General features: G+C 35.7%; 1 long non-coding RNA gene across 1 annotated transcript in view; it reads right to left on the bottom strand.

The window, feature by feature from the left end:
- Positions 1-23,648, bottom strand: part of LOC137773825 (uncharacterized) — a 300,385-nt gene that overhangs the window by 268,894 nt on the left and 7,843 nt on the right. The window contains exon 2 of the long non-coding RNA XR_011075731.1: positions 19,573-19,631. This is a non-coding gene — a long non-coding RNA (uncharacterized lncRNA). The remainder of the gene's footprint in view (positions 1-19,572; positions 19,632-23,648) is intronic.

The following is a 23,648-nucleotide window of genomic DNA, read 5'->3' as shown; positions in this document are numbered from 1 at the left end:
GGACAGGTAAGAAGAACCTAGACCATGAAGAGTATCACGTGCTCTTTGAAGTTCATACTCTGTACAGGTGACACAAGCCATGGAAAGGCCCATCTAACTTGCAGTGTGAAGAATAGATGGGCAGGGGCTATACTGGAGACACAGACGATTTGTGAGGTTATTGTACCTTTAATGATGGAAAAGCGTGATTGTACTATGGGAGAGAGAAAAGGCCAGAGGAAAGGGAAGAGAAACTGATATACATTGATTGCCCACCATAGGCTACTAGTCATAGATTACCTCATTTAATACAGCAACCCTATCCCATAGGTAATGATACTTCCATTTTAAAAGTAAAGTAACTGAGACCCTCAAGTTTAACTCAAGGTTACATACTTAGTAAGTAGTAGAGCCAGCACTCATATACAGGTTGGTCTGACCAGAAAACCAAAAAATCTGGGCAAAATGTTTATAGTTCAGGGGTGAGAGAAAATAATTAGAAAAATAACACAGAAAAATTCAGAACAGTCTACATATTTAGTAAACTTTGGGGGAAAATGGGGGGGAGAAAAAATATATGTATTTAGATAAAGAAAAATTGGAAGGATTTAAAGAAACTAATAAAAGTTATTACATGTAGAAAAGAATGTAGGAACAGAGAAAGAAGAAAAGTAGGAACAGGAGTAGGAATGAGAATCCTTACCACAAACTTTTTATATTGTTTTGACTTTTTTTATCCATTTGAACATACTTCCTTTTCAAAAAGCAGCATAAAACACTTCATAAAGAAAGAACAATTCAGTAGAATAGCAAAAACGAGCCAGAATGCAGAAGATTATATAGGTACTTAGAAGTTGGCTTTGAGCTTTTGGTAAAAACCCACAATCTTAATTTTGTTTACTTAACATGCCTGATTTGTATTATCATTATACATTTCATTTAATATTGTTTAGAGCAAAGAGAAAACATCTTTAAAGACTCTGCATTAGTTAAAAAGAATACTAAGTCCAATAACAATGTACAAAAATTAGAATCAATAGTCCCTATTATCATTTTGTTAAACCACTAATCTCCATGAAACACAAAATCAATGTACTTATCTAGCCATAGAAAGAAATCACATTCAAATGAGTGGGGAGGTAGGGGAAGTTTTTTGCAGTTTTACCAGAAGGAATACTCGGCCATTAATAAGACACAATGCTAAGAATTCTAAACCTTGCTTTTTAGAAAGAAGAAACACACAGAGGGGAAGTATGTAGAGTTAATGGACTGCTATTTCTATTTAATTTCTACAGTCAATTAATTAGAATCAAAAACCATTGCATACAAATCTTCCACAATTTCTCTACTACCCAATTCTTGACTTATCAAAGCAAACAAACAGAACTACTTGGTCCCAAGAGTGGGAAAAATATCTTCATGGCAACATGAATGGCTCTTAGCCACAGTTGTTAAAATTTCAACCATTTTATACTAAATGGCACTTTCATTGAAAATAATGATACCTGCACAAGAGTATAAGGTGAGAGAACTGTTGCTCAGTCAATTCCTATTTAGAAAAAGATCTTAAAAGGAAATCTTATTTTAAAAATTAAAGGTCATAAATCAGTTCTCTTAAAATAAGATGTCTGTTTTTTGTCCTGCATCAATCATGTATTCCTTTTTCCCATGACTACTTTTGGAGACATAATATCTTCAAACATAGTACCAAATAAGAACTCCAAAAATGTCTTTATAGATTGGATATTCTGCCCAATGAAAAAAAAATTTTTATTGGAAATGACTGTCAGAACTATTTTTATTGCTCTCCTAAAAGCTCAATCTGTAATCACGTACTACACTTTTCTAGTCTTGAGTACAAAATGAATCAGATGACTGCATCTCTTTTTCAGATGGAGTATTATGCCATTCTAGGAGCTCAGACTGTGGGTCTGAAAGGAACTGACATTCTGCATGTGGTACCTTTCCCTTGAGGATCTTTAGACTCTAGGGAGAGAGAAATCACTAAGGAGATAAGGCTTGCAAATCTGCTACAAGTGTGCTCCTATTAGTTTAAATCTCTTCCTGAAAATTGCCCCCACATTCAACTTCTGGGGGCAACAATAAAGTCTACAAAACTCTGTGGAAAAGGAATTTCCACATGCCTATTTGCATTAAAAGACACAAATAGCACTTTTCTATTCTTGACACAACAGAAATATATATTCAGCTGGAACTGTCTGGCTATCTATAGGATGAACTGAGGGGTCTGTAATGTTAACCTGGTCTCCAAATATTTTCTCCAACCCACCTGAAAATTTAACATTAAGTATTTGCTCTTTCTTGGTTAAAATTTTACCTCTCTAAAAATTGTCAAAATGCAAATAGGACTGAAAGATTAATAAATTAAAATATCCTAAAAAAAAAACTAACATTTTAGGGAGGATCAGTACATTAGTTTATTTTTTAACATGATAACAGAGAAAATGGCTGATAGTACACATCATCTTTGATAAAGGGACAAACAACAGGATAAGCCCAAGTACTGGACACCACATAATGAGGACAGGTGTTAAGTGTTACCCACCGGAAAGGGACCCTAGAAAAATAGTAAGGGGAGCTAAGAATGAGGAATGATAAAAGAGAAAATGGAAAAGTACAAAAAAGTGGGCTTGCCACTTTTCTATTTGCACACAGGTGGCCCTGCTATCAACTTTCCATTACCTACGTGTGAATGATCCATTTTAAATATGTTTGACATATCTTTTGCTCCAGTGTGATTATTTTCTTGCCACCAAAGATGTCTTTAACCTAGCTCCTCTAAGGAATTCACACTAGTTTCAACAATTACTTAAAATTTCTAAATGAGGAGGAGAGATAAATCCATGTTAATTTAAATACTAAGATTTAATTGATAACTTTTATGTGAACACTTTTGATAGTGGATTTGCTAAGCTTCTATTCCTCATGTATGTATAATACTGTCTCTAAGAATCAGCTTCTCTTCTCTGAAGTAAAATGAGGCTTGCTTCTCTTTCTGAGTAGAACCTATCACATTCTTAGAATTCCATGAGTGAGATTCTTCTGTCCCTAATCCACCAGTAAGGGAGCTGCATTATCTATTTCAGATCTCTTGGGCACAACTATAAAGTTACAACCATAATCTCTGGCCAAATCACTACTGTCCATTAAACAACTTGTGCGTAAAATAACTTGACTTAATAGCACTTCCTCTTCCAGAACCACCAATAGCAAGGGCTGTATGTAATATTTGCATTACTCCTAGAACTGTACCCAGAATGAGTATCTTTACTTTCCAAAGGGTCTACTTAAAATAATTAAGTGGTAAAAGCCAAACACCAAAATACTAATAATGGCAACTGTTATGTGAAATTACAAGCAATTTTTCTTCTTTGTGACTGTCTAGAGTTTCTGAATTTTTCACAATGAGGGTACATGATTATAAGAAGAAATACTGTATATATGGTTAATTTCAATCTTTGACAATGAAATTTCTCAAACAAAACTAGTACGTCTCCGTGAACGCATTATGTTATTAATACTTCTTCCCTAGTCTTTAGCATTTTCTTCCGTATGTTCTATTTACTTGTATAGATGTATCATAGATTACATGCTCTCTGAGGGCACATTCTGGATCTTATTACATACTTATACTCTCCTACAGTGGTTCACAGTGCCTCATATTTGGAAGGTAATTAGTAGCTGTTTGAGGAATGAATGATACTTCCAAGAATGCAAAGGTTAGAGTTGATATATTCATCTGATACACACCCGAACTGTTAAAATGTTCACATACTTCCATACTGATTGGTAAATGCTATAATGGTAAAGTAATAACCAGGAAGATTAACCAAAAATATAAATTATAAATTCACTTCATTAATTCAAGCCAATTGTTAGGGTATGTCATAAAAATAAATCCTAAACGGGCCTCGATACTAGTGAGAGATAAGAGATATTTGCAATACCCATCTGTTTGGCCCACATCACAGTATGCAGCAAGAATATACTGCATATTCTTTACAGGACACCTTAAAAGCATCACCGGTTTACAATATTCCCAAATTATATAGTTGCTTCTATTTCTAAATTGTTTAGTTTTTTCTTTAGTTTTGATTTCAGTGTATTACTATTCTTGTGTAAGGAATAACTGCACAGTTTTTTTTGGCATTTATAAATGCAAAACTATAATAAAATATTAAAAATAAGTACTCAGAATAAAAAGACTATAAAGTCATGATAGTTTCTTAATGTTCTTTTTGAATATTATAAACATGAGTTTTATGAATATAGAGGAAAACAAAGCAGAAACCATGTTACTAAAGAAACAAGGCTGGGAACATCTTCTAATCCTGTACGAACTGATACAGCCTAGAATGTCTTTTGATGCTGAGCAGGAAACAGTGCAAAGTGAAATAAATTTTAATTCTGAAATGAAAAATGACTTACTTGAACAAAAAATATGATTGACTCATTTTTACAAAATGTTAAATAAAAATGATGCTCAAATGTGTTATTGTTTATAATTCATTTTCATCAGAACAGCAATTATGTTAAGCCCATGGTCCCTGAAAGAAAATTAAATGAATACGGAAAATATGAAAGAGGAGTTCATAGCCTGGTAACCTCTGTTCTCTCCATCTTGAATAATTACTATGTGCCAGGCACTGTCCTTAACGTATAATTCCTCATTTGAATCTCAAAATAACCCTACACACACAGACTGGAAAAAACATAGCACATATATCAAAGGAATACTATCCAAAATATATAAAGAACTACTACAAATTAACAATAAAAATCTAACAGCTCGGTTTTTTAAATGAACAAAAGGCATGAACAAAATTCACAGAAGAAGATATACAAATAATCAATAAGCACATCATCATTGTTAGCCATCAAGCCAATGCCAATTAAAAAGAAAATATAGGGCTTCCCTGGTGGCACAGTGGTTGGGAATCCGCCTGCCAGTGCAGGGGACACGGGTTCGAGCCCTGGTTCAGGAAGATCCCACATGCTGCAGAGCAGCTGGGCCCGTGTGCCGCAGCTACTGAGCCTGCGCTCTACAGCCCGCGCGCCTAGAGCCGGTGCTCCGCGACGAGAGAGGCCACCGCAATGAGAGGCCCGCGCATGGCAATGAATAGTAGCCCCCGCTCACCGCAACTAAAAAGAAAGCCCACACGCAGCAACGAAGACCCAACGCAGCCAAAAATAAAAAAATTAATTAATTAATTTTTTAAAAAAAGAATACTATAAATATGGGAGTTCCTTGGTGGCCTAGTGGTTAGGATTCCGAGCTTTCACTGCTGTGGCCCAGATTCAATCCCTGGTCAGGGAACTGAGATCCCACAAGCCGCGCAGCGTGGCAGAAAAAAAAAAAAAAAAAATCAAAAGAATATTACAAATAAGTTTCATACCCTAGAGTATTTAAAACAATTATAAGTTCAAAAGATATTTTATCAGTGTCAATAAAGTAAATGAAAAATATGAAGAAAATTCCATAACATACCATGACACTTAATATACATTTATAACACTATGTACTGTAGATAAAAATCATCAAGCATTTTTAGACATGAAGTATTTATATAGAACTTAAAAAAAACATTGCTATGGGTGTATCACTGCAATCCAGATTTAGGTTTTCATTTGCTGTAAAAGTATATCTATTGCAAATGCTCTCAAACCATGGCCTCGGAACCCCTGAGATCTCTGAGACTACTACAGTGGGTCTGCAAGGTTAAAATTATTTTCATAATATTTGCCTTTCATAACTAACAGTCTCTAGTTTTCATAAAACAGTAACGCCTCCCAGCCTTGTATATTTAAATAAATATGTATATATGTCTTATAGAAGCATATCCTTGACAGATATAAAAAGATATACACTAGGTTGCTAATGACATATATCAGGTTCCTACCTGGTAGGGAAGTGGGGAGGTAGAAGGAGGAGGTAGAGGAAAGCTAGCAGAAACAGAAAATACCTTAAAAAACAGGTATATGATTACATTTGTACATTTAGATAAAATGATGGGGGAAAAGTACAAAAGCTTTTAAGAAGAAACAAGAAAACCAAAACCAATTTTTAAAAATCATTTAACTTATAGGTTGCCAAACTTTTTTGGATCATGGTAACCTTTGTGCCTGACTAATTTTTTCATGGCATCCCTAAGCCAGGAGAAAATATGAATTCTGTTAGATCCAAACAACTATATATGTCCCGACAACTTAATAGCCATTTGGAAGGGTAATTCACATAAATTGAAAATTTTTTTATTTTATTCTTAAGGACAGTTACTTACTAATGAGATGTGTGTGCCTCCTGGTCACTACACAACTCCTCAAACCTTAGAATCAGGTTGAAAACTCGCCCTTACTTCCTGTTGATTGTCACTGGTACTTGCTTTATCACAGTAATCACCAAAACCCAACTTCACAAAGATATGACCTAATCAAAAGGAATATAGGAGGATCTAAGGTTGAAACTGAACTACCCTAGAGCTAATAATTGGCACAGATGTTGAGTATACTGTGTTCCCCTTGAATATTTAAAATAACCTGCAGTACCCCTGTGAGCTCCCCTTAGGCTCCCCAAGGTGCCTCAGTGCATTTTGGGAACAACAGATTTAAAACATAGAGTGCTTTTCCTTGTCACCTTGGTTAGTTCTGCATTAGCCAGCTGTTTGTGGTTAGAAAATTCCATTATTATCAACTAAGCAGAGCTTAAAGTAAATTAGCAAATCATCCAGTAGAGGAAAATAGGATGATTTTTGAAGTCTTTCTGATAATTCATGGATTTGGATAATTCACACTGCTGCTCTGACATACATGCTTTCTTTTCTCCTCATCTTCTGAGCTCCCTTTCCCAACTCTACGATGGCATGAAAAATTTAAAGATGAATCTGTGTAAAAGCAAAATAATGACCCCTAAGAGTTCAGGCACCTGCTATTTTCAGTACAGGTTTGTGACCATTTAGAACGACTTCATCAGAAAACACCTAGGAAAGATGAGGTTATTAGGTCCAATGATATAACCAAGTTCTTAATTGCTTCATCATTGATGCATAAATGCCAGTTTCCTAATCTTAGCAAATATATCTGAGCAGTATGCAAATAGTACTGACAAGCAGAGAAACTATGCATAGACAGAATTTCCCTCTTGGCATAGCACAAAAATATCATCAGCTTCAGGCAAAGAATTAAGAAGCAGAAATAATTGTTCTGTATGTCTTTCCACTTAAAAAATAAATACTCTAAAACTTTTGGGAAGGATTCTGAAAGAATTACAGTTGACCCTTGAACAATGAGCTTGTTAGGGGCACCAACCCCCCACCCCCATGCAGTTGAAAATCCACATATAACTGTAGAGTCTGTCCTCTGTATCCACAGTTCCACATCCATGGAGTCAAACAACCACAAATTGGATCATGTAGTACCGTAGTACATATTTACTGAAAAAAATCTGCAGATGAGTGGATTTGTGCTATTCAAAACCATGTTGTTCAAGGGTTAACTGAACTATGATTGGCCTCCATCCCAAAACAGTGAGCTATTCCTGTAGGGTTAGCATCTAGTTAGTCCTTCTAACCTAGCTTAGTGTTGCAATATAATCACCTCATTCAAAAACTAGAAGTTACGCAGCCTTCTATTTGTAAAAACATTTAACTTTAATTTAAATTTAACCAATAAGAATGGTTTTGGAACTTTGCAAATCTCCCTTTACTTTACTCCTTTCTTATTTACTATTTATCTATGAGAATCAAGAAGAACCTCAGGCCCATAGAGTGCTTTTTGTTCTTCCTACCAGTGCTATCCCATTATACATTGCTATTCAGCTCTGTAGCAGAAAAAGTATGTAGCATAACTTTCTCCTGGTGGGCTGTAATAACATCACATTCAGAGGGAGGGCTATTTTAACCTTATCCCAGTGAAGCCAGAACTGAACTAGATGAAAAACAACAACTGGGAGTTGAGGTGGAGATGGGGAGGAGGATAGTGACATAAAGGAAGCCTATAAACCTCAGACTGCAGGTAAAAGAGCAGCTGGAGGCCAGGACACTCTCACCTGGGGATGGCGGTCAGGAATCTACAGCTCTCCTTCCCCTCTTAGAACTGAAAAAGCAGTTTCCAGTTCCCAAAACATGCCCCACATTTCCTGCCTAATTAAATCGTCAGGCCTATCCTATGAAACTGAGGAAATGATCTATGAGAACAAGGAGCATATTTGGCCACTTTGGTGTACATTGGTCATTCACAGATGACGTGTTAAGGGAATGTTCTCGCATTACTGCTCCAACATCAAGAAACTTGAAATAAAACTGGAAGGAACCTAAGAGACAGGGCTTAAATATATGCCTTCATGCAAGTATAGGCCTTAATTACACCTCACCTGTTCTTGAAGATTTCCTGGGAAGTACCACCCCCCCACATATACCCACCTTCCATCATTCATTCCAGTACTTCCTACACTATTACAGACTGGAACTACCATCTCTCTTAACTTAAACCCATTTTCTTTGGTGCTATCATCCATACAAGGTAAATGTCTAGTTGTAAAGTTTCTAGCTAGAGCACAATGTGCAATAAATGACCATTTAAAATAGCACCTACCACCGCCCATCTCCCAAGGCTTGCAGCCCGCTACCCCAGGATCCAGCCTTGCCCAACAGTGGGCCAGCACTAGCCCTCGTTCCTTAGGCACCAGAGTCAGCCAACCTGGGACACAGCCCTGCCCACCTACAGGCCAGCAGCCACCATACAAGGGAGAACCTGGCAGCCAACTGAGCAGGGAGCCAGCACTGCCTACCAGTGCACACACAGTAATCAGTCCCACAACAGAAGGGCCCATGCAGCCAGCATCGGGGACACCCCTAGAGCATATAGCTCTGGTGACTAGAGGGGAGTGTGCTACTAAGCTCCATAGGAACTCTACATAAGGCCACTTCAAGATTGGGAAACATAACCAACCTTCCCAATATATAGAAATAAACAAAAAGAAACAGGCAAAGTGAGGAGTCAAAGAAATATGTTCCAAACAGGAAAAAAACAAAACCCCAGAAGAACAAAGCAAAGTGGAGATAAGCAATTTACCCAATAAAGAGTTCAAGGTAATCACATAAAGATGCTCAACAAACTCAGGAGAAGAATGTATGAACACAGTGAGAAGCTTAACAAAGAGTTAGAAAATATTTTTAAGAATCAAGCATAGGTGAAGAATATAATAACTAAATGAAAAATACACTAGAAGGAATCAAGAGTAGATTAGATGATAGAGAAGAATGGATCAGCAAACTGGAAGACAGAATAGTGGAAATCACCCAGGCTGAACAGAAAAAAGAATTTTTAAAAGTGAGGACAGTTTAAGAGACCTCTAGGACAACATCAAGGATTTGCATCTTAGGGGTCCCAGAAGGATAAGGTGGGGGATGGGCAGAGAACTTATTTAAATAAATAATAGATGAAAATATCCCCAACCTGCAAAAAGAAACAGACACCTAGGTCCAGGAAGCACAAAAGTCCCAAACAAGATGAACCCAAAGAAGTCCACACCAAGACACAATATATTTAAATGTAAAAATTAAAGATAAAGAGAGAATCTTAAAAGCAACAAGAGAAAAGCAACTAGCCATGTATAAGGAAACTCCCCAAAAGTATCAGCTGACTTCTCAGCAGAAACTGCAAGCCAGAGGGAGTAGCATGATATATTCAAAGTGATGCAAAGGAAAACCTACAACTAAGACTAATCTGCCTGCCAGGGCTATCACTCAGATTTGAAGGGGAAATAAAGAGTTTTATAGACAAACAAAAGCTGAAAGAGGTCAGCACCACTAATCAGCTTTACAAGAAATGTTAAAGGGACTTCTATAAGAGGAAAAAAAATGACCACAACTACAAATATGACAATTATGAAAGGAAAAATCCCACTGATAAATGTAAATATACAGTAAAGATAGTAAATCCACCACTTATAAAACTAGTAGGAAGACAAAAGTAGTATAATCATCTATATCCACAATCAGTAGTTAAGGGATACACAAACAAAAAAGATGTAAAATATGATGTCAAAAACATTAAACATGGTTGGAGAGTAAAAATGCAGGGTTGTTAGAATGTGTCTGAACTTAGGAAATCAACGACTTAAAATAATCACATATATTTATTTATTTTTTTTACTGTTTTTAACATATATTTATTTATTTGTTTGTTTGTTAATTTTGGCTGCATTGGGTCTTCGTTGCTGTGCATGGGCTTTCTCTAGCTGTGGCGAGCAGAGGCTACTCTTTGTTGCGGTGCATGGGCTTCTCACTGTGGTGGCTTCTCTTATTGTGGAGCACAGGCTCTAGGCACGTGGGCTTCAGTAGTTGTGACTTTCAGGCTCTAGAGCACAGGCTCAGTAGTTGTGGCACACGGACTTAGTTGCTCCACAGCATGTGGGATCTTCCCAGACCAGGACTCGAACCCATGTCCCCTACATTGGCAGGTGGATTCTTAACTACTGCACCACCAGGGAAGTCCCTCACATATGTTTATAAATGTTGTTATATATGAACCTCATGGTAACCACAAACGAAAATCTATAATAAATGCATTCACACAAAAAAAGAGAAGAGAATTCAAATATAACACAAAATAGTCATCAAATGTATAGGGGAAAGAGCAAAAGAAGAACAGAACAACAACAACAACAAAAAAAGAACTACAAAAAAACCTGAAAACAATTAAAATGGCAATAAGTACATACCTATCAATAATTACTTTAAACATAAATGGACTAAATGCTCCAAGCAAAAGGCATGGAGTGGCTGAATGGACCAAAAAAAACAAAACAAAACAATAAAAACAACACAACAAGACCCATCTATATGCTGCCTACAAGAGACTCACTTCAGAGGTAAAGACACACACAGACTGAAAGTGAGGGAATGGAAAAAGGTATTCCATGAAAATGGAAACAAAAAGAAAGCTGAGGTAGCAATACTGATAAAAGGCAAAATACTTTAAAACAAATACTATAACAAGAGTCAAAGAAGGACGTTACATAATGATCAAGGGATCAATCCAACAGGAAGATATAATAGTTGTAAATATCTATGCTCCCAACATATAAGCACCAAAATACATAAAGCAAAAACAAAAAGGGAGAAATTGACAGGAAGAAAATAATAGTAAAGGACTTTAATAATGAAAACACATCAATGGACAGATCATCCAGACAGGATATCAATAATGAAACACTGGCCTTAAAAACACATCATACCAGATAGATTTAATAGATGTATATATAGAACATTCCATTGAAAAATAGCAGAATACAAATTATTTTCAAGTGTACATGGAACATTCTCCAGGATAGATCCCATGCTAGACCACCACAAGTCTCAATAAATTTAAGATTGAAATCATATCAAGCATCCTTTCCATCCACAGTGGTATAAGACTGGGAATCAACGATAAGGAAAAGTACTGCAGAAAACCACAAACAGGTAGAGGCTAAACAATATGCTACTAAACTACCAATTGATCACTGAAGAAATCAAAGAGGAAATCAAAAAATACCTGGAGACAAATGAAAATGGAAACACAATGTTCCAAAATCTGTGTGATGCAACAAAAGCAGTTCTAAGAGGGAAGTTCATAGTGATACAAGCATACCAGTCAGGAAATAAGAAAAATCTCAAATAAACAATCTAACCTTACACCTAAAGAAACTAGGAAAAGAAGAACAAACAAAACTTAAAGTTAGTAGAAGGAAGGAAATAATAGAGACCAGAGAGGAAATAAATGAAATAGACACTAAAAAACAATAGAAAAGATCAATGAACCTAAGAGCTAATTCTTCAAAAACATAAACAAAATGTATAAATCTTTAGCCAGACTCATCAAGAAAAGAAGAGAGAAGGCCTAAATAAACAAATCAGAAAGGAAAGACAAGAAATTACAAACATCACCACAGAAATACAAAGAATCATAAGAGATTACTATGAATAATAATTCACCAAAGAATTGGACAACCTAAAAGAAATGGATAAATTCCTAGAAACATACAATCTTCCTAGACTGAATCGGGAATAAATAGAAAATACAACAGACCAATTACCAGTAATGAAATTGAATAAGTAATTTGTAAAAACTACCAAAAAACAAAAGACCAGGTCAAGTCAACTTCAGAGATGAATTCTACTAAACACCTAAAGAACAGTTAACACCTATTATTCCCAAACTATTCCAAAAAATTAGAGGAAGGAATGCTTCCAAACTTATCAGCATCACCTTGATACCAAAACCATACAAAGACACCACAGAAAAAGAAAATTACAGGACAATATCACTGATGAATGTACATGTAAAAATCCTCAACAAAAGATTAGGAAACCAAATTCAACAATAAATTAAAAGAATCATTCACCATGACCAAGTGGGGTTTATCCCAGGGAGAATGCAAGGATGGTTTATTATCTGCAAATCAATCAATGTGATATACCATATTAACAAACTGAAGAATAAAAATCATATAATCATCTCAATAAATGGAGAAAAAGTAACAAAATTCAACATCCATTTATGATAAAACCTCTCAACAAAGGGAGGGAACATACCTCAACATAATAAAGGCCATATATGACAAGCCCACTTCCAACACCATAATCAATGGTGAAAAGATAAAAGAATTTCTTTTAAGATCAGGAACAAGACAAGGATGCCCACTCTCACCACTTTTATTCAACATAGTGGAAGTTCTAGCCACAGCAATCAGACAAGAAAAAGGAATAAAAGAAACCCAAAATGGAAAAAAAGAAGTAAAACTGTCACTTTATGCAGATGACCTGACACTATATACTATATATATGTAAGATTCTAAAGACATCACCAAAAAACTATTAGAACGAACATATGAATTCAAAAACTTGCAGGATACAAAAATTAATATACAGAAATCTGTTGTGTTTCTATATGCTAACGATTAACTATCAGAAAGAGAAATTAAGAAAACAATCCCATTTACAACTGCACCAAAAAGAATAAAATACCTAGGAATAAATCTATCTAAGGAGGTAAAAGACCTATACTCAGAAAACTACAAGACACTGATGAAAAAAATGGAAGGCTACACAAACAGGGGGAAAGATATACTGTGTTCATGGACTGGAAGAATTAATATTGTTAGAATGACCATACTACCCAAGGCAATCTATACATTCAGTGCATTCCCTATGAAAATACCAATGACATTTTTCAGAGAACTAGAAAAAATAATTCTAAAATTTTTATGGAATGACAAAAGACCATGAGTAGCCAAAACAATCTTGAGAAAGAACAAAGCTAGAGACAACACGTTCCCTGATTTCAAACCATACTACAAACCTACAGTAATCAAAACAATATGATACTGACACAAAAACAGACACATAGACTAATGGAACAGAACAGAGAGCCCAGAAGTGAACCCACACTTTCTGGGCAATTAATCTACAACAAAGGAGGCAAGAATATACAATGGGGAAAAGGCAGCCTCTTCAATAAATGGTGTCGAGAAAACTAGACATCTACAAGTGAAAAAATCAAACTGGGCTACTCTCTCACACCATATACAAAAATAAATTCAAAATGGATTAAAGACTTAAATGTAAGACCTGAAACCATAAAACTTTTGGAAGAATACATAGGCAGTATGCTCTTTGACATCAGTCTTAGCAATATTTTTTTGGATCTGTCTCCTAGGCAAGGAAAACAAAAGCAAAAATAAACAATGGGACTACATCAAACAAAAAAGCTTTTGCACAGCAAAGGAAACAATCAATAAAATGAAGAGCTAGCCTAATGAATGGGAGAAGGTATTTGCAATCAATATATCTGATAAGGTGTCAATATCCAAAATGTAAAAAGAACTCATACAACTCAACATCAAAAAAACAAACAACTTGATTTTAAAAAAAGCAGAGGTCCTGAATAGGCATTTCTCCAAAGAAGACATACAGGTGGCCAACAGACACTTGAGAAGATGCTCAACACCACTAATCAACAAGGAAATGCAAATCAAAACCACAATGATATGTCAGTTCATACCTCTCAGAATGGCTATCATGAAAAAAAAACAACAGCAACAGCAACAACAACAAATAACATGTTGTCAAGGATGTGGAGAAAATGGAACCCTCATGCACTGTTGGTAGAAATGGAAATTGGTACAGCTACTATGGAAAACACTACAGAAGTTCCTCAATAATTAAAAACAGAACTTCCCTAAGAACTAGCAATTCCACTTCTGGGTATTTTTCCAAGGAAAACAAAAGCATTAATTCAAAAAGATATATGCACCCTGTTCATTACAGCATTATTTACAATAGCCAAGATACAGAAGCAACCTAACTCTCCATCAACAGATGAATAGATAAAGAAGATGTGGTACACACACACACACACACACACACACACACACACACACAGGAATATTACTCACCCATAAAAAAGAATGAGATCTTGCCATTTGCAACAAATATGGATGAATCTAGAGGTTATTATTATGCTCAACTGAAATATGTCAGACAGGGAAATACAGATAACATATGATTTCTCTTATATGTGGAATCTAAAAAACAAAATAAATAAACAAATATAATTAAACAGAAACAAACCCATAGATACAGAAAACAAACTGGCAGTTGGCAGAGGGGGAGAGGAAGAGTGGGGCGATAAGAAAAATAGGTGAGGGAGATTAAGAGATACAAACTTCCGGCTATAAAGTAAATAACTCATGGGGAAGTAATGTACAGCATAGGAAATACAGTCAATAACATTGTAATAACTTTGTGTGGTGATGGATGATAACTAGACTTACTGTGGTGATCATTTTGTAATGTATAAAAATATCAAACCACTATGTTGTACACCTGAAACTAATATAATATTGTAAGTCAATTATACTTCAATTAAAAATAAATAAATAGGGCTTCCCTGGTGGCTCAGTGGTTGAGAATCCGCCTGCCAATGCAGGGGACACGGGTTCAAGCCCTGGTCCAGGAAGGTCCCACGTGCCATGGAGCAACTAAGCCCATGCACCACAACTACTGAGCCTGCACTCTATAGAGCCCAGGAGCCACAACTACTGAAGCCCGCGCGCCTAGAGTCCATGCTCCTCAACAAGAAAAGCCACCACAATGAGAAGCCCACGCACCGCAACAAAGAGTAGCCCCCGCTCGCCACAACTAGAGAAAAGCCCGCGCGCAGCAAAGAAAACCCAATGCAGCCAAAAATAAATGAATAAATAAATAAATTTATAAATAAATAAAGATATGCAGGGAAGGAGACATGTGAATGAATGATCCATGTGGTACTAGATTAGAAATGGAAACACCAGTATGAATTCATGTATGTACATACACATATGTATGTATGTATACTAACTCATATATACATATATTCTCTTGCTTTGTCATCTGAGAGGGCCTAAAATCAACAACACTCCAGAAGCAAGAAGCACACCTAGTGCCCAGATGTTCATTTTTAATAACATTCTCTAATAGAAAATATGAATACAATACGGATTTTAGTTAGTATTGGTCCATTAGTTGTAACAAACATACCTTACTAATGTAAAGTATTAATAAGAGGGGAAGCTGGATGGGGGTTTATGGGAACTCTGTACTATCTTCACATTTTGTTTTGTGAAATTATAACTGTTCTAAACACTAAAGTTAATTTAAAAAATAAAGCAACCAAACATGAAACTTAATTAATTTAATTTAATAGCACCTAGCACAATGGCCAACATACAACAGGTTCCCAAGAAACGTGTTGAATAGCTAAATGAACAAATGCTACAAATGAATATTTCTTATTGGAAATGATTCTAACGTCAAGTAAATTGTATTGATAAAAACAACATGTTTTAAAACTTGTACTATAATTGACTGAGTTGCATTTTTGCAACTATTGGCAGATCTAGATATAATGAGACCCAGATATAAGCAAAATACACGAATCATACATGTCATAATGACTGGCACATCTAGTCATTCAAACCGGGTGAATAAATTTAAATTATGTTGGTTTTGTTTTTTTAATCACACTGAAACTTAGAAAACTAATTCTTAGCTCTCAAACAAATAAAACATGTTCCCAAGTTTAGTACCTCTGCATACTATTTTATTTCTTTGCCAAACTTATTCACTCAGTCATCTTAGAATTCCGTACCTAGTGAAGTTATACCTCGAATGTGAATTTCTCTTAGATTGCATATAAATGTGAAACTAAACATATCACGGCATAAGGAAGCATTTCTCTGAAACTCCTCATCAACTGCTTCAAGTATTTGCAAATTCTTAGTTTCAACAGGGGAAAAAAATCTTGTCCAGCTTAAGTAAAACTAGTATTTTATCATTTGCATTTAAATGGAGAAAAGGATAGAGTTATCCTACCACCTCGTGGACTGTTAGGGTATTGCTTTTTCAGAGCCAAAAGCACATTTTAAGAATGAGAGGATAGAAAACCCTGAACAGTGGTTATTCATGCTTTCCTACCGCCTTCAGTTCTTCTGCCCCTAATTCCACATCTTCACATCTTACCCATTACTCAAAATGCAGTTTAAATGTCCCCATCATTGGAACATACTGTATAGCACAGGGAACTCTACCTAATGCACTGTGGTAACCTAAATGGGAGGGAAATCCAAAAGGGAGGGGATATCTGTATGTGCATGGCTGATTCATTTTGTGGTGCAGTGGAGGCTAACACAACATTGTAAAGAAACCATACTCCCATAAAAATTAATAATAAATAAATACATAAATAAATGTCCCCATCATTATTTGTGAAACATTTTATTTATCACCAAATTATAGACTACCTGTAAGTAATTTTACTCTGGGTATTACTTCTATTGTATCTTTGACCAACTTCTGACTTAAATATTTTTGTTTGCCTATCTCTCACCCTTATTTGGAGACAGTGAATATACAAACTTATGGCCTAGCACAGCAGCATGCTCACAGGAGGCAGTTAACAAGCATTCATGTAATGAATAAATATTTGCTAAATGAACAAATATGAATGTGAACGGTATGGGATTCCATAGGGTTATATGAGAGAAAATTCAGAAAGCAATTGTTCTGTATGCAACGCAAGAAGATTATTTTCATTTGGTTTAAACATAAAATTGCAATTAATATTAAAATATTTAAAATGTTATTTTATGATATTTTAGATTTTTGCTGGAAAATAGAGTAGTTTAAAAACAAGTAACTGTTGTAAAATATGACAGACTGAGGAATTTTCAAACATTTAACAAGAGGACAGATTTTTATAATGTTATATAGATATGCACTTTGGATTGAATTTTATAATTCTAACGAATAAAACCAATGTTAAATTTTTTTTTAAATGTCCACATCATAGAATCATCTCTAAATTACAATTACAAGAAAATGGCTAAATGAAAATGCATCTCTGCTCTAAACTTCCATGCCACCTTACCTGGTTCCTCTTATTTTCTAGCTGGCATTACTTAGTCTTATACTCACTGTAAGTATTTTGAGGACATGTAGACAATGTGTACTGAAACTGGCTCACACGGGTTCTCACCAACAGTTTAATACTCAGAAATTTTGCAAGCCATTTGTTAAACTGTTGGTAGCTTGAAATTGGTCATGGTAGGTACATTTATACAACAGAAATCAGGAAACACCACAAATCAAGATACTTTAAAAATATATTTTTAATCATCTTTAACTTCTCCACATCTCATTTTCTCTACTTGTAATATGTAGTGAGGAGAGGTGGGACAGCTCCTACCTCACAAGACTGTTGTAAGGACTGAACAAAATAACCCACATAAAAGGCTGTGTCTAGTGTCTGGCATATAGTGTGTGCTAACCAAATATTATAATCAATCTCCATACCCCATCACAGTGCCTTGCAAGTAGTAAATCCCTCAATAAATACTCAGTTGTTAAATGACAAATGAAATCAAGAATTTCAATGGAATATTTTAAGATATATTAACACTGATAGTAGCCCCAGGTTAACAATAGGACAGATCATTACCAGGAATATAAACTCTTTACTTATAAATAACCCAGACTTTTTTTCTTTGCCTCTTCCTGCTCTAAATCAATTGATAGATAGATTTTATCTCTAAAATTTCTAGTAATATTCATTTCGATAAAAATTCTAGATATATTTTCTAGATAAGTATAGATCTAGAGAGATATAGATACAGATCTTTGTTTCCTTCTGCATTTCTCTCCCATTCTGATTCAGTCTAAAGTGCCTTCCTTTCTCCTTGTTCTTTTTAGTTTATTTCATAATGCAAAATATATAATTTATGCCTCACTTTGTTCCAGAAAACATTTGTTGTGAATAATAGATGACTTGGTTTCATGTTTAGCGAATAAGCTTTTTAAATTTCTCCAAGGGAACAAAATAAAGTAGCTTTTTACCACAACTTTCATTGATCCTGTGCTCCTGTTTGATTGGCCCTTTCCTTTGGGAAAAGACAAAATTAAGTTTCCAAGCACAAAGTTGAAAACCAAATTATCATGAATTCCAGACACTTTCCAAAAAGGAACACAAGAAATGTCCTTATCCTTTAAGGTAGATGTCACCCTCATATCTCTTTACCTGCCTCACTGCAATCCTAATACGGTGTTTCTTTAGCTATAAGGCTGCTTCCAATAACTAACTATGTTTAAGGATCTGCTATAGCTTCATTTGCTTGCTAAAAAGCAAAACCAAAAGATTGAAACAACTAATTAATTGCAACTAATTAGTTGTTTCAATTTTCTGGTTTTGTTCTAATTAGTTGCAAAAACATACTGGAAAATGATTTACTCCAGATGGTTTGGAATAAAATTCCAATTGCTCAAATGTAAATTTATTCATCTAAAATAAGTTTTTCCTTACTTAGCTACACAGAGATGTTTTTTAATGGAGGAAAAAGTAAAATATTGGCTTAGTAATAAAACTAAGATGACCATTTGCCCTAGAATATACAAATTCTGTCCATTTCTGGTTTAAAAATACACAGAGGCTGAAACAAATAGCACATCCACAAGGCACTGGCTGATGCAAGCACTTTGTTTAGTGAAATAACTACTGCCATGTTGGTCTACCCTTATCCAAGAACATGTCAATGACATAGTGTGTGACAGGAGGGGCTTCCTCCAGAAGTAGAAATAAGGTGGGTGAGTCAGAAATTAAAATTCCAACTAACCTGCAGGCATCTGTAAGATGAAGCAATACATTGTATTTGATTCACTTCCTGGTCTGTTTCCAAAGGACACTGTCAAACACAATGATTCGTTTTCCCAACAGCTGTCACCACCAAGTCAGCTATCCTTTGTATTTTCTCTTTGTGTTTGAATCCAGACAGAGAGCAGATGGCTGGACTCAGTGCCAGGGCAAAGGTAAAACTAGTGTCTCACCTAAACAGGTACTGCCAGACTTCATTCAGACAAAAGTCCCAGCAACAAATACCTACAAAATCTAGGGTCTAGAAAACACAATCTGAACCTCCTGTTTTATTTACCAAGTAAAAACAAAAAACCCACTTTTGAGGAAAACTTAATTAATTTGCTAAGAGGTGATGAGAAGACTCACAGATTTCATCTTCAGAGAGAAGTGGTTTCCCCTGTCATCAACTCTGTAATTTCCAGGCTCTGTAAAAAAGCACATTATGTTCAATGTTCCTCTAAGCTGAGGTCATGGGTGAATTCCAGAATATAAAATGTCATCTTCCAGAGCTAAAACTTTACTAAAGCAAATAGGTTTAAAAAATATTTGACTAAAAAAACACTGCAAATTAAAATTACAACGGGACAGCTAAATGAAAGGTGAGACTTTCCAACTGAGGAGATTAAAGCTAGAATCAGAATTAGAGAAGGAAATTCAGAGCTGCAAGATATAACCAGTCACTTATTAACCACATAGTGTAGTTATAATATATAACTGGCAGTGGAAGAATTAGAATGACACGGAAAAAACCCTCCAACTATTACAAAGAAAGTTTGATCTCCCATAAAAATAAACTTTTGGCCTTCTATTGAGAAGCTGAAAGGTTCTGCCATTCAAAGAGCCACCTATTTCGCCTCTTCTCAGTGGCACAGGAATTGAGAATTTTGTTGCCTCCATTTACTTATTTAAAATGCCTAAAAGAAAAAGAGAGTAGAACTAGAAATCGCTTCTATGGCCCTTCATAAATTGGTGATTTTCTCTACACTTTGATTAGTACCAAGACAGAGACAGAATCACATATGCAATTGATTTCTATTATTCAGCCCCCTCTCTCAGGTAACTCAAAATTAGTAAAATCATAGTAAGAGCAGTTGACTGTCACAAGGCAGAGACCTCAGTAGCCTAAGAGACTGTTCTCAGTAGTCAGGCTTCAGGACTAGGAGACCCAGCAGTGAGATGAAGATTTCTTTTGAGGCAGAATAATTAATCATCTATTGTTTCTTCAAAGCCCAAGGGCACAGACCTAAAAAAAAAAACAAAACACCACCACCAAAAAAAAAACTCTCAAGTTAAATAACGCCCTTACTTGCGTAAATTACTATATTTTCAAATAAGATAAAATATTGTATATATATTTTTAATCCCATTATTTCTAATCCTTTATTTCCTCCATAGCAGCTGGAAGAAAGGCAGTTTCTGAATATGGCTAAGATTTTTCAAAACAAATGGTGAGAAACTTTGTCTTTAGAGGCAGTTTCAGACCTGGGCCCAAATCCCACTCTATCACTCATACATGTGGGGTACATGAAAAAAATTACTTAATTTATCTGAACTTCAATTCCTGAATCTTGTACAATACAGATAATATTGACTACTTCATGGAGTTGAAATTAGATAAGAAATGTATATAGTATTTAGTATATTGCCTAGAAATGTGCTGTCCAATACAGCAGGCACTAATTACATGTGACTATTTAAATTTATTTATTTATTTATTTTTATTTTTGGCTGTGTTGGGACTTCGTTGCTGCACGCGGGCTTTCTCTAGTTGCAGCGAGCGGGGGCTACTCTTTGTTGTGGTGGGCGGGCTTCTCATTGCGGTGGCTTCTCTTGTTGCGGAGCATGGGCTCTAGGCGCATGGGCTCAGTAGTTGTGGCTCGCGGGCTCTAGAGTGCAGGCTCAGTAGTTGTGGTGCAGGGGCTTAGTTGCTCCGCGGCATGTGGGATCTTCCTGGACCAGGGCTCAAACCCGTGTCCCCTACATTGGCAGGTGGATTCTTAACCACTCTGCCACCAGGGAAGCCCCATGTGGCTATTTAAATCAAATTTAAATTAATGAATATTAAATAAAATTTAAAAATCTGTTCTACAGTCACACTAGGTATATTCCAGTAACCAATAATCACATGTGGCTGGAAAGAACATTTTTATCATCACAGAAATTTTTGAACATTGCTAAAGAATCTAGTAAGTGCTCAATAAATGTTTATTTGATCTGTGTGGCATTTTTTTTCTCCTCCTCTACAGTTCCTCTAAGTTCTCAGGCCTCCCAAGGTATCTCCTTATCATGAAGGAAAGCAATATGATAAGACATATATGTGTTTATCATTTTTTTCTCTCCCAGGAGTACTGGAGTTCTAAAAGAGCACTGCAAGGAGAAAGCAATGCTTACCACAAATGGGAGAAATTCTAACGATGGAGGTTTCAGGCATTACAGCAGACATTGGGGAAGGTCTTTATGGACTATGAGTGTGGGGAGAGAAAAAGAATCTCAATAGTACCCCTCAGTTCATACCCGAAGATCCACCTCCTCATAGCAACAACGTAGACTTTAACACACTAACACTTACTGAGAAAATGGAAAAGAAAAAGGTTTTTTACTCTGTAGGATTCTTTTCACACCAAATTTTGGCTGAAATATCTAAAAATAAGTATGCATCATCAGCATTTCCCCAGAGAAACTTTAACCAAGTTAGTCTTGGGCACTTGAGTAGAATTCTTTGCATTAGTCTTTGTGTTCTTCGGATTCATTTCCTTTCTGCTTCCAAATACCAGAATTGGAGCTGGTAAGATACTAGAGAGAAAACGCTAATATGAGTCTAGAAAGTTAAGAAATGAGGAATTACAAGAAGCTGAAATTTAGAAGCTGAAATTCTAAGAATTCTAATCTCAGATGATACTTGGCGGTATCTGGTGAAATTATCCTATAGACCCTTGTAGATCTGGGCTTAAATGTTCTGGGTAAATTTCTCTGTAGCAGGACATTTGTGGTACTAAACTTCAAAGGATACACATCTTTGCTTTCAAAACTACAAGTAGAAGAGGCTGGCCCCTGTGCTTCATTATAAATGGGGAGAAGAAACGTCTAGTACTTTTAAAAAAACATGATGGGGAATTCCCTGGCAGTCCAGTGGTTAGGACTTGATGCTTTCACTGCCAAGGCCCGGGTTCGACCCCTGGTCAGGCAACTAAGATCCTGCAGGCCACTCAGCATGGCAAAGAAAAAGAAAAAAATTATGTTCTGCCTATAGGTGGTATCCTTAGAGGTAATAAGCAAAGCTTCCTTCCTAAGTCAAAATGAAAATGTGTGAACATAACTCATTGAAAGGCTATGCCTTTCTAGATCAAGTTGAAAACAGAGCAAGTCTGTTGTCATAGCCTTGGTAATAACAGTTGAACACACCTGATAATAAATTTGATCATAGGTCTTTGGTGAGTGAAATTATTCCTTGCTGATACATTTTAGGTTAAATAAATACATAATCGGCTCCTTTCACCTCTGCACCTATTATCAAACAATCCCCATTTGATTGCATACTTTTATGAGTTAATATTCTATAATCATCAATACTGGATATTTAGTTTACAACTAAAGTACTTAACACTAACAACATTCTGATTGTGATTATATCTTGATGTTTTTTGTTGTCACATCAATGAGAGAAATTATGGATTTCATTAAACCACAATGCCATGATAAAAACATCGGACAAGAGGCAAGTTTTTTATTCTGCTGAAAACATATATTTACTAGCAGTCGAAACTCAAAAACATAAAATACTATCCTTTGGAAAGCATAAGTAACACAGGATCATAATTTTGTAAAATATAATTCAACTTATTTTAATCAATTGCCATATTTTCTCTTATTGCAAAATGATCTACATGCAGTATACTTTGACATAAAACTTTAGGTACTAAAAAGACATTTTTTCTGTCCAGTTTACTTTCTATTTTGCTGTCTTTTTACTATATTGGGCATATAGTAGTACTATAACTACTAGCTATTATTGCTATATTATTATCCCTTCCACTAGACAGAAATTTTATATTTTTTACTACTTTTTGATGTAAATTTTTATTCATATTATTTTGAGGAGACGTTCTTTAGTGAAGACACATCAGAAAGACAAAGTGTTAAAAAAGCATAGCTTGGGCTTCCCTGGTGGCGCAGTGGTTGGGAGTCTGCCTGCTAATGCAGGGGACACGGGTTCGGGCCCTGGTCTGGGAGGATCCCACATGCCGCGGAGCGACTAGGTCCGTGAGCCACAACTGCTGAGCCTGTGCGTCTGGAGCCTGTGCTCCGCAACAAGAGAGGCCACGATAATGAGAGGCCCGCGCACCGCGATGAAGAGTGGCCCCCGCTTGCCGCAACTAGAGAAAGCCCTCACACAGAAATGAAGACCCAACACAACCAAAAATAAATAAATTAATTAATTAATT

This window comes from Eschrichtius robustus, chromosome 12 (genome assembly GCF_028021215.1).
Source record: "Eschrichtius robustus isolate mEscRob2 chromosome 12, mEscRob2.pri, whole genome shotgun sequence".
NCBI classification, from domain to species: domain Eukaryota; kingdom Metazoa; phylum Chordata; class Mammalia; order Artiodactyla; family Eschrichtiidae; genus Eschrichtius; species Eschrichtius robustus.
This window is presented reverse-complemented; position numbering and strand designations above follow the sequence as displayed.